Source organism: Bos grunniens, chromosome 11, assembly GCF_055505025.1.
Source record: "Bos grunniens cultivar Pamir isolate PY7600 chromosome 11, Bosgru_T2T1.0, whole genome shotgun sequence".
In the NCBI taxonomy this organism is placed as follows: Eukaryota; Metazoa; Chordata; class Mammalia; order Artiodactyla; family Bovidae; genus Bos; species Bos grunniens.
The window spans coordinates 81,178,328-81,188,672 of NC_141175.1; the positions used below are offsets into that span (position 1 = coordinate 81,178,328).

At 42.9% G+C, this 10,345-nt stretch overlaps 1 protein-coding gene and 1 long non-coding RNA gene across 6 annotated transcripts in view; one reads left to right on the plus strand and one right to left on the minus strand.

The window, feature by feature from the left end:
* PPM1B (protein phosphatase, Mg2+/Mn2+ dependent 1B) overlaps positions 1–3,079 on the minus strand; it is a 94,445-nt gene extending 91,366 nt beyond the window's left edge. For all 5 annotated transcript variants that reach the window (XR_015137030.1, XM_086327175.1, XM_086327176.1 and 2 more), the window contains exon 1: positions 2,659–3,079. The gene's annotated coding sequence lies outside the window, so the exon portion shown is untranslated. The remainder of the gene's footprint in view (positions 1–2,658) is intronic.
* A 560-nt stretch (positions 3,080–3,639) lies between these two features.
* LOC147363405 (uncharacterized) lies at positions 3,640–9,834 on the plus strand. Its single transcript, XR_015137038.1, has 3 exons — positions 3,640–4,193; positions 7,414–7,556; positions 9,268–9,834. It is a non-coding gene; the product is annotated as an uncharacterized LOC147363405 (long non-coding RNA).
* The last annotated feature ends 511 nt before the right edge of the window (positions 9,835–10,345 follow it).

Consider the following 10,345-nt stretch of genomic DNA (forward strand, 5'->3'; position numbering starts at 1 on the left):
ATCCTTACTGCTCCCTGTAATTTTCAACCAAGTATTACTTGAAAATTTTGTAATTTGAGAAACTTGTAACTCTTAGAACTCTGAAACTGTCAGTTTTTTGTCAACTAATTTCTTCTTAAAATCAGTGAACTGTGAAAGTCATATTTCACAAAAAAGTAAAATACTATGAATTTTATTTTAATAAATTAATTTTATTCATGCTATTAATATCTTATGAAGGACTACTGTAGAGTTAGGATCATACTATTTTATTACTTTCTACGTTAGACGTCAAAAAATATTTCTAAATAATTACACATAGTATACAAATATTCATATAATGTAGACAAAATGTGTAACTAACACCAACGTGTGTGTGTGTGTGTGTGTGTTAAGGGGGAACATTCACTCCCAGCATCATGTGTAATAAATGTTTACCAATCCACCTACAAGGACATGTGCGCAATTCTTCCATTATAGGCTCAGCCAATTTTTAATGAAACACTATGATTGCTAAACAATCCAATGGCAAATTCTACTCTTCCACAAATGCCAAGAGAGAGTCTATCCACACAACATTTTAATTCAAAGGACTCCATAAAAAAATTCTGTAAGAAAATAAACTGTCAATGAGAGCCACTTTTTCTGACCTTGTCAAACTGTGAACGAGGTGTTCTTATTTTAGACACTATCCCACTTCTTTAAATGATGTATTCTTAAGGGATTTGATAATTATATGTGAATTACTAACATAAAATAGTATTTACTGACCTAGCAGACAAACTGAAAAGGCTTTCACTTATTCCTCAAGTCTTTACAGAAAATCAGACACCCAGTATAAGAAAACAGGTGTTTAAAGCTCTGTTGGTCACATTTAAAAGAAGAATCACAACATGAACAAATCGAAAGGATAATGTCCAAGAAACTGGGGAAATCTTAATGGTTATGAAAGATCAAACAAAAACACTATTCCATATTGACAATGCAACATAAAGAAACACTGCAGAAACTGTGTAAGACTTTATGAGAGCAAAAATAAATGATGAGAAAATACAAACGACCATTAAAAAAAAAATAGACAAAGAAGCCACTGAGAGAAAGCAGCACAGTAAAAATCAGGATTATCCCTGAAAATCTGTTAAAATACTAAATAAAAGTGCTATTGAAACCACTGTCCATTCAAGAAGCCTACAAAATTATTCCTTTAATAAATTACCACTATTCAATAGTGTAATTTTAGCTGTATTTTTTAGAAGGCTGTACACTTGGAAAAGACTACTATAATAATAATTAGAATAACCTGCCTCACTATTTAGAAATGCACTATTTAAAAGCAGGCCAACAACAGTAACTTTGCTATTGCCCAACAGAAAAAGTAAATTAAATAATGTCTATTAACATTCAGTGTTGGTGGCATACTTTTCCATCCACTGGAACATACTGGCTTGCACTATCTACCCTGAACAACTTACCACTTCTACATCCACGCAGTACCGCAAATAAAATGAGTTCCTGTGTTAATCCCGCAATAAACCTCGGTAATTCTCACATCACAGGAGTTGTAAACGATTGTTAACCGAAAAAGAATGTTTCTCCTAAAATAGCTACATAACACTGAGACTACTCAAATTCCTAAATAATCCTTTTTACAAGACTCCCGCCAACTTTATTTTGATACATTAAACATGTAGAGCCTATTTTAAAAGGTAGTTAGCAGTGCCTTCATCAAAACAGCTTCCTAGTTGTTGTTATGTCTTCTCTCTAAAGTTTCCAAGTTGTTTTTAAGCCAACTTGAATACTGATGAATGTGAGTCGCTATTAAACGCTTAAAATGGGCAAATGTTCTAGAGCTAGTCAATCTGACATTGGAGGTCATGCAACTTGAAAAATGAAATAACTCTTACAACACTCACTGAGCTCTTCATTTTTAAAATAACTTCAGGGCTATTTCCACACTCTGCATTTAATAACACTATTTTTTAAAAAGGATATTAGGCTCAGTTAATTAAAAAACTGATCTGCCGCTTACAACTGGTGAGTCTATTCTTAATGGCACTCTGGTGGATTTGGAATACTGACGATAGTAGCTTTACTGGTAAAAAGACAGACATCCGAAAAGGACTGCTGGGAAGGGCAGGGAAGGAAGCCCGGAGTCGGCTGAGAAGAGAAAGAGAAACGATTTAAAGTCACTAATGAAAAAGAAGGTGGTGAGACGCAGAGACAGAAGAGCGAGAAAGAAGATTTAACAAGGAAGTGAAGTGGAGCGCAGAGGGCAGAAGCTAATGAGGAAACAAATGGGAAAAGGTAGTGTTTTCATATAGGCATGCACCAGGAAGGAACGAGTTAAGGCCTGGAGTAGTCTCAGTGCTTTCAGATGATAGAGATGCTCGCAGAGAACAGGAACAAGCAGTTTACTTTCAGACGTTGAAGCAAACTAAAATTCCCGGCCCCGAGCCTCTCCCAACCTCGGCCGAGCGCGGAGGCGGCGGCTGGGGAAGGGGCCTAGCCAGGAGCCAGGCCCGGCATACCGCTCCCCCGGGCTCCGCGGCCCAAGAAAAGAGGCGAGGATTAGGCGGGCAGAGATCCCAGCCGAGGCTCGACGGCACCCCGAAAACGGTCCGGGGCCTCCGCGGTGCCCGCGAGCCGTTTCCCCTTCGGCGGGTCGCCCAGCGGCCTTACCTGGGGCGAGGGAGGGAGGCGAGGTCTAGGGCGTCCGCTCGCGACCGCCGCAGAGCCCCCCTGCTGCACTCAGCCCAGGCTTCCAACGGAGGCGCGACCCTGCCTCAGCCGCCGCTTCCCGCTCGGGGTCTAGGCCACCGCCTCCGCCGCCTCCGGGGCTGTTTACACCCTCGGGCCCCGCACGCCGCCGCCGCCGCCGCTGCCGCCTTCTCTCCACCCTAGCGCCGCTGCCGATTCGGCCGCCGCCACCTCCTCCGCCGCAGCCTCGTCTCTCTGGAGCATCTTCCAGCCACCAAACCCTGAGAAACAGAGACTCCAGCCGCGCCGGCAGGAAACTCCCCCGCAACTGCTAGGGGGACAAGGCGGTCAGAGCACCGGCGGCTTTTCCGCCATTGAGCAGCAGCCGCTCCGCTCCTTCTGCAACCCCCTCCCCGCACCCTGTCCTTCCCCGCCCCTCGGAGAGCCCCGCCCCCATTCCCACCCATTGGGACGCCACGCGGCCTCTCACTGAAGTCGGTTGGCTGGCCGGCCCGTCAATCACAGCCCACCCAGTCCGGCAGCCCCAGTACCTCCGTCCTTAGTTTTCCCCGCCCACAGGGCCCCGCCCCTGGGTCCTTAGTTTCCCATTGGACACAAGTGACCATCTTCAATTGGCAAGGTCAGCTATCCATCAAACACCGCCCACTGAGTGAGACCCAACCCTTCATTACCCTTTACTTCATTCAGCCCCGCCTCTGCTATGCCGCCCAGACGTCAGGGACCAACCCACCCTAACAGCCATAAGTAGAGACCGTCGTCAATCAAGTAACGCCCACCTGCGCTCTGCCTCTCAGAGCCCAGACCCTAGCGATTCACTTTTCTTATTGGTCCAAATGGTGGTCCGAACTTTCAATCATTGGCTTTCTTTACATGTCTATCACGAAACCAATTTCCAAGTCCGTCACACCGGCTTTTTTTAAATAAACGCGCAAAAGGCGGGGAAGTATTCGAAAAGCGATTGGCTAGTCCTCCAAAACGGTCAAACCCAGAAAGTCTGTGCGGAGCCTTTTCGTTCTGTGAGGACCGTGCCCCTTTATTTTTGACCTCTAAGCCTTGCGTAAAACCAAACGCCATAAAGGAGCCAATGGGCTGTCCAATTATAGGTGTGGAGGCCTAGTCCCACCCGGATTTGCAGGGGGTTCGCTGCTGATTGGCAAACAAAGTCCTACTAGGCCCTCATTGGAAGATATAAACGCCTCTCTTAGACGTAGAAACGAGAAGGATGGCGCAGGCGAGGACAAGAAGCGATCCAAGGAGAGGCGGTTGTTTTGCTTTAGCCAGCGGGTGGGGCGCACGCGGGAGAGGGAAACTCAGAAGGCAGGGCTCTGAGGGAGGTGGTGCGGGGAGGAGAAAGGCCCGGATGTTCCCTAACAATGAAATCATCGCCGACCAATCAAAGCAGCTGCACTGGACTACCTGCCTGACCTGTCCCTGTAAGGGAAGAAAAGGAGTTAGAGAGCGGGAAATTGGGGTGTCTGGAGAGGCCAAAAAGCGATGTAAGAAAATGAGACAGGTGATTCTTTCGGAAGGATTCTGTGCTGTTGCTGCTGCTGCTGCTAAGTCGCTTCAGTCGTGTCCGACTCTGCGACACCATAGACGGCAGCCCATCAGGCTCCCCCGTCCCTGGGATTCTCCAGGCAAGAACACTGGAGTGGGTTGCCATTTCCTTCTCCAATGCATGAAAGTGAAAAGTGAAAGTGAAGTCGCTCAGTCGTGTCCGACTCTTAGCGATCCCATGGACTGCAGCCCACCAGGCTCCTCCATCCATGGGATTTTCCAGGCAAGAGTACTGGAGTGGGGTGCCATCGCCTTCTCCCTCTGTGCTGTTAGGGGTTATTTTTATTCCTTCCACACTACCTGGTATTCAGCCCTTAGCATTTCCTTGTTTTGTTTCTTAGTCAACATTGATTTTAGAAATTCTTGGCCTAGTCTTTGACATTCGTTCGCTCCATGGTTATTGAACGCCTGCTACTTGTCAGGCCCTGTACGTAGAGCTGAAGTACAAAAATAAATTATAAGATGATGCTTGCTGTAACTGAAACATGATAGAGACGGTGATGACCAAAAGGATCTTTCCTGTAAATTTACGGAGGAAGGCTTAATGCAGGATTAATCTAGAATGAATGATTCAATAAGAGGATCAGAGAAGTGGACATAATTCTTCCAGCAACTGAATTAGACTAAAAGGTGCATTCGTGCGTGCTAAGTCACTTCAGTCGTGTCTGACTCTTTATGACACTATGAACCGTAGCCCACCAGGCTCCTCTGTCCCTGGGATTCTCCAGGTCCCTTTTCACCTGTCTATAGGATTCTGTCCATGGGATTCTCTGCTCCTTCCCCACCCCCAACAAAAAGAAAATTAAAATGTAATGAAGACATTCTAATATCTTAAGTTGCCTTTTTTTTTTTTTCCCAATGAAAATGCCCTGAAAGAGAATTTAACCTTCGTTCATACTTTGGTGTAAATTGGTTTGGGCAGACAGTTAAGCTAAGACCCAAAACAATGTTACTCAGGTGCTGTCAGTGTTTTGGGGAGAAGGGCAGATTTAAGAATAGGGTGATTGTCCTGGCTGTTGTGAGGAGAGCAGAAATAAAGGCTTGATTGCCATTCAGATTGCTTAATCTACTCAACTTTGTGTAAGGATAGTGTTTCATACAGCATGATGGCTAGACCACCAGCATCAGAATCACCTGGGGAGCAGATTCCTGGGTCCACTCACATCTCTAATAGCAGGGACCCAGGGGATAAGACAAGTGAATTTTTAAACAATTCTCACACGTAGTTTTTATGCACTCCAGTGATTGAGGTATCATAGGTAATGTAAATACTGTAAGTTAAAACTCAGTTTCCCTACGTTTGCATGTTGGGAAGAAAAATAATAAGAAACAAAGAAGTAGCCCATTTAGATTTTGCCTTTTTCTTGTCCCCCTCATTATCAGTATGGGATCAGTATGGGTTCTCAGGAAATATTTCTTAAATGATTTATAGAATCTATTTCTTTAGATAATACTCCTTTGCCTGACATGCCTTATACAGGGGTAAGGGAATCTAGGATCCCAGCTTCCAAAATAGGAATCATGCTAAAGATCCTACAAGTGGAGACATCTCAGGACCCTTGTCTTGAGAATCTAAGCAGGGTCATCAGAGAATTTTCTTGGTCTGCTTGATTTCCTTCTCACTTTCCCTTGGTTGGCCTAGAAATTAATACAAAGCACAGTCATTTAGGTGGGCTGATGATTGTCCATCATTCCTTCTTTCAATCAGGAATAAGGATGTACTTTAAAAATAAGGATGTACTGAATACTCTTCTAGGTGCTGAGAGTACAACAAGGATCAAAAAGATTTTAAGTTTACTTTGTTACATACTTTATTTAGTTAAAAAACTAAACCAATAGGGAAGGTCCAAGAAGATTTACAAAATTGGTGTGTATCATCGTTAACATATAATGTGTCATTGCGTATCATCACAGTGGGCTCTGTTAAAAACTAGCTATGTGGCTTCAGCTAGTAACTGAGCTCTTCAGCTAGTAAACAAGCCTCGGTTTATTTTTCTGTAATATAGGAATCATAACATCTTCTTCCAGAGTCAGATGAAGAGTTTTGGGCACTCTTAGTAATACAAAGCACTCCCCAGTACATAATTTTAAATAGAAATAATGCTAAACGTAATGTAGAAAAGGTCCCGATTTTTCCAATGTTGACTGTAGTACTCTCAAGTTCTTTTTTAAATAAGACATCAGGTATCAATTTTCTCCAAACAAATTGGATGCCCTAGTTTTGCTGGTACTCTAAGCCCACCCTTGGTAATCCAGTGCTGCCTACTCCACATGACTTTTACAGATTAAATGGGATATGGTACATAATAGCACCTAATGTAATGCTTGTCACAGTTGAATAAGAATCTTTATAGAGAAAGAAATTCTCTATAAAGAATTTTTAGGAGAAATTTAGAAGAAATTTCATTTATTCACTCAGCATATTTATGTGCCTCTTATATGCAGATACTGTAGTCTCCGACAACAAGCGTCAGTGTCATACTTCAAGTAGTCTCATCTGACCCACTCCCTTCTTAACCACTGAAAATAAATGTTCCACTAATAAACCTGTTTTCTTCACTTAAGAAAAAATTCACCAGCTCCACTCTACAAATATTTACTAACCATTCACTGTGAATCATGTACTATGGTAGATGATGCATATTGCTGCTTATGGAATTTATTAACTGATAATGTGGTTATAATAATTATATATTCAGTCTTTATCCCTGGTTTCTGGCACAGCACTTCTAAAACTTTTGTAGTTTCTTGATAGGGGTGTCAAGAGAATTTTTTGTGATTCATAATAAGCCCCTTTGAACCCTACCTGAATTTAAGCTAATGAGGTAGTTCCTGGAGAATGGGGGCTGGTTGCTGGAGGAATCAACCGTGTAATGAGAAGGTTAGAACTTTCGACTTGGCCTCTGGTGAGGGGAGAGGAGCTGGAAATGGGCTTAATCACCAGTGGCTAATGAATTAATCAATCCTGCCTACATAATGAAGCCCCCATAAAAACCCTCAATGACAAGTTTTGGCAAGCATCTGGGTTGGTGAACACATCAAGGCTAGGAGGGCGGTGAGCCCCGCGAGGGCATGGAAGTTCACACCCTTCTCACGTAGCTTGTCCTATGAATCTCTTCCGTTTGGCTTCCTGAGTTTTGTTTCTGTTTTTTTTTTTAGCCTCGCCAAGAAGCGTGTGACATATTAGTTCCCTCACCAGGAATAGAATCCATGTACCCTGCATTGGAAGCACGGAATCTGAAGCACTGGACCACCAGGGAAGCCTCTGGCTGTTTCTGAGTGTTATCCTTTATCAAAAGCAGGTGATAGTGTTTCCCTGTGAGCTGAGTTCTGTGAGCTCCTCTAGAAAAGTATCAAACCCAAGGAGGGGGTGGTGGGAACTCCTGATTTATACCTAATCAGTTAGAAGTACAGGTCACAACCTGGAACTGCTGACTAGCCCCTGAAGTCGGGGTGGTTCTTGTGGGACTAAACCTTGAAACCTGTGGTACAAAACCTTGAAACCTGTGGAATCTGTGCTAACTCCGGGTAGTTAGTGTCAGAATTGTATAACATAAGGAAAACAACCCACACATTTGGTGTCAGAAGTGTGGTAAGTAGGAAAACAAGTTTTCCCTTTTATTGACCGCTGCCACTTCCTTAGAAATGTTCAACCCTGACTTTCATGAATCCACAATATTGTTTCTGTTGAAAGTGTTTCTCAAACAATTTCAGAGAAGGACTTCTTAATACTGAGGCTCTTTTATCCCAAGGTATCTGGGAATTTAGCAAGAATTGGGCTACATGTGCTAAAAATTATCTTTAAAATCCAGAGAATTTTGCCCTCTACCCCATACTTAACACTTATTTTACTATTAAAGTATTGTTTACAATTCTTATCATCATGGGGGAAAAAGTCTTTTCCAAAAACCATATTGTGTTGGTTAGAAATGTTTAACTACAACTAGCAGAAAACTTAAACAGAGGCTTAAATGACTGGAGGGTGTGGGGTGGCATTTTTTTCACAGAAGAACTTTGGAGGTGAGCAGTGATGTCAGGGTCAGTTTTTCTACAATGATCTTACTGCCCCAAGATCACAAGATGGTTCCCATGTCTTCAGAGTAAGATGCCCAAGTTGAAGGCAGTAGGGTGTGAGGGAGTTACATGACCACCCCCAAGTGCAAGGGAGGCCAGGAAATTAGAGAACTGTGATGTCAGAGTTGGTTAGAGTAGAGGTTCTTAAACTTCACAAGGATCTAAATCCCTTGGAGGACTTGTTAAAATACAGATTGTTTGGCCCGACCCCTAAAGTTTCTGACACAGTAGGTCCCAGGTAGGGCCTCAGAATATGCCTTTCTAACAAGAGCCCCCAAGATGCCACTGCTGCCAATCCAGGGACCACATTTTTGAGAACCACTGATTCAGGCTAATCATGATCTATTGCCTGGCATGGGCACACTGCTGCCCAGAGCATTTATAAATAGTTTTGCAGCTATGTTTCTGTTTTATCTATGCACAGATGAAAGTAAAATCAAGCAGAGACAAAACCAAGAAATCTCTGCAGACGTCAGTAGGTTGTCAAGGCACCCAGCCCTCTCTTTCCCAAGCCATTAAAGACCTTAGGCTCTGAGACACCAGGGCTTCAGAGCTTTCTAATTTCCATTAAAAATCAGGTGGGTTGGATGCCATGGGTAATACTTTAACTGAAGTTTATCCTTAAGGTCATGTAACTCTCATAGCTTGCATTAGTCAGAGTCTGGGAAGAAACAGATGGTGCACCCAAATTAGGAATTTTGAGGAGAGTGTAATAAAGAGAATGTTTTCAAAGGTGCAGGCAGGGTAGAGATAAATCATAAAATCTAATCCCCTCAGGCTAGTAATAGGGAAACATGGCAGCACCTCTGTGCCTGAAGGGATAAGAGTAGGAACCTGGAAAGCATTGTATGCAGAGGGTCTGACCTGTGGTGAAGGACCAAGTGAGCCCTCTTCGAGTACCCCAACCCCATTCTCCTCCCACCCTTTGATCTCCCACAGGTGCTACCCATGGGCCAAGCCCAACTGGAGCCTCTTGACATTATCCATGTAGGTCACAGAACAAGATGGAGAAATGGAGGGACAGCTGGACATCTGGAGGGGCAACAAGAGATATCCAACACATATATTTAAACACAACAAGTACATGCATATCATATATTTCTAGCTATAGAACTTGTCTTTTTCCATAGTTGAAGAAAATTCAAATCGTAAAACAAAGAAGAAAAATGTCAGAAGAAATCCTTAACTCAAAGATCTCAAAGTAAGGTCTCAGGCCCCTGAGGATCAACACGGTCAAAACCATTTTCACAATGATATTAAGATATTATCTGCCTGTTTTACGCATTCTTTCACGAGAATACAGTGGAGCTTTCCAGGGGCTATATGACAGGTGCTATTGCAACACAGTGAATGCAAAAGCAAAGGCAGACTCCAACCCGCTTTTATTAAGCCAGAGTTGAAAAAGATTTGCAAAAATATAAGACAATGTCCCCTTCCTCACTAATATTTTTGTTATTATAGGAATAATAACAGTGAAAATAAAATAAAAGTGATGTGTCACCAAAAGTGCTATTTACATGAACGTATAAATTGATAAATATTTTTAAATTTCTCAATTTTAATTTCTGTACAATAAATGTTCATAGATATAACCCACAGAGACAAAGCTCTTTGGGTACTCAATAATTTATGAGGGCCAAGAGATAGTGAGACCAAACTGAGAGCTACTCTAAATCATATTCCACCTAGGGCTAACTCCAAAAGCCAGTTCAACTGTAGTCAGTATAATGAGCTAAGGAAGAGGATGGGAAGACGAAAAAGATGACTGAGAAGGTAAAATGCCTTCCTCCCTTATCTCCCCTCTCTTTTCTTCCCCTTCACCTATTTTTAGGCCTTTTCAGATTTCCTCTCCCTATTGATTCCCCGTAGTGCTTTGCTCCTGCAATCCTAGACTACTTATCCTATTCTATCTCATATTTTAATTATTTAGGTAATTTATTGTTCCAACATGCTACTCTGTCTGAAGGGCGTGTTTGAGCACATGTGCGCACGCGCACACACACACACACACACACCC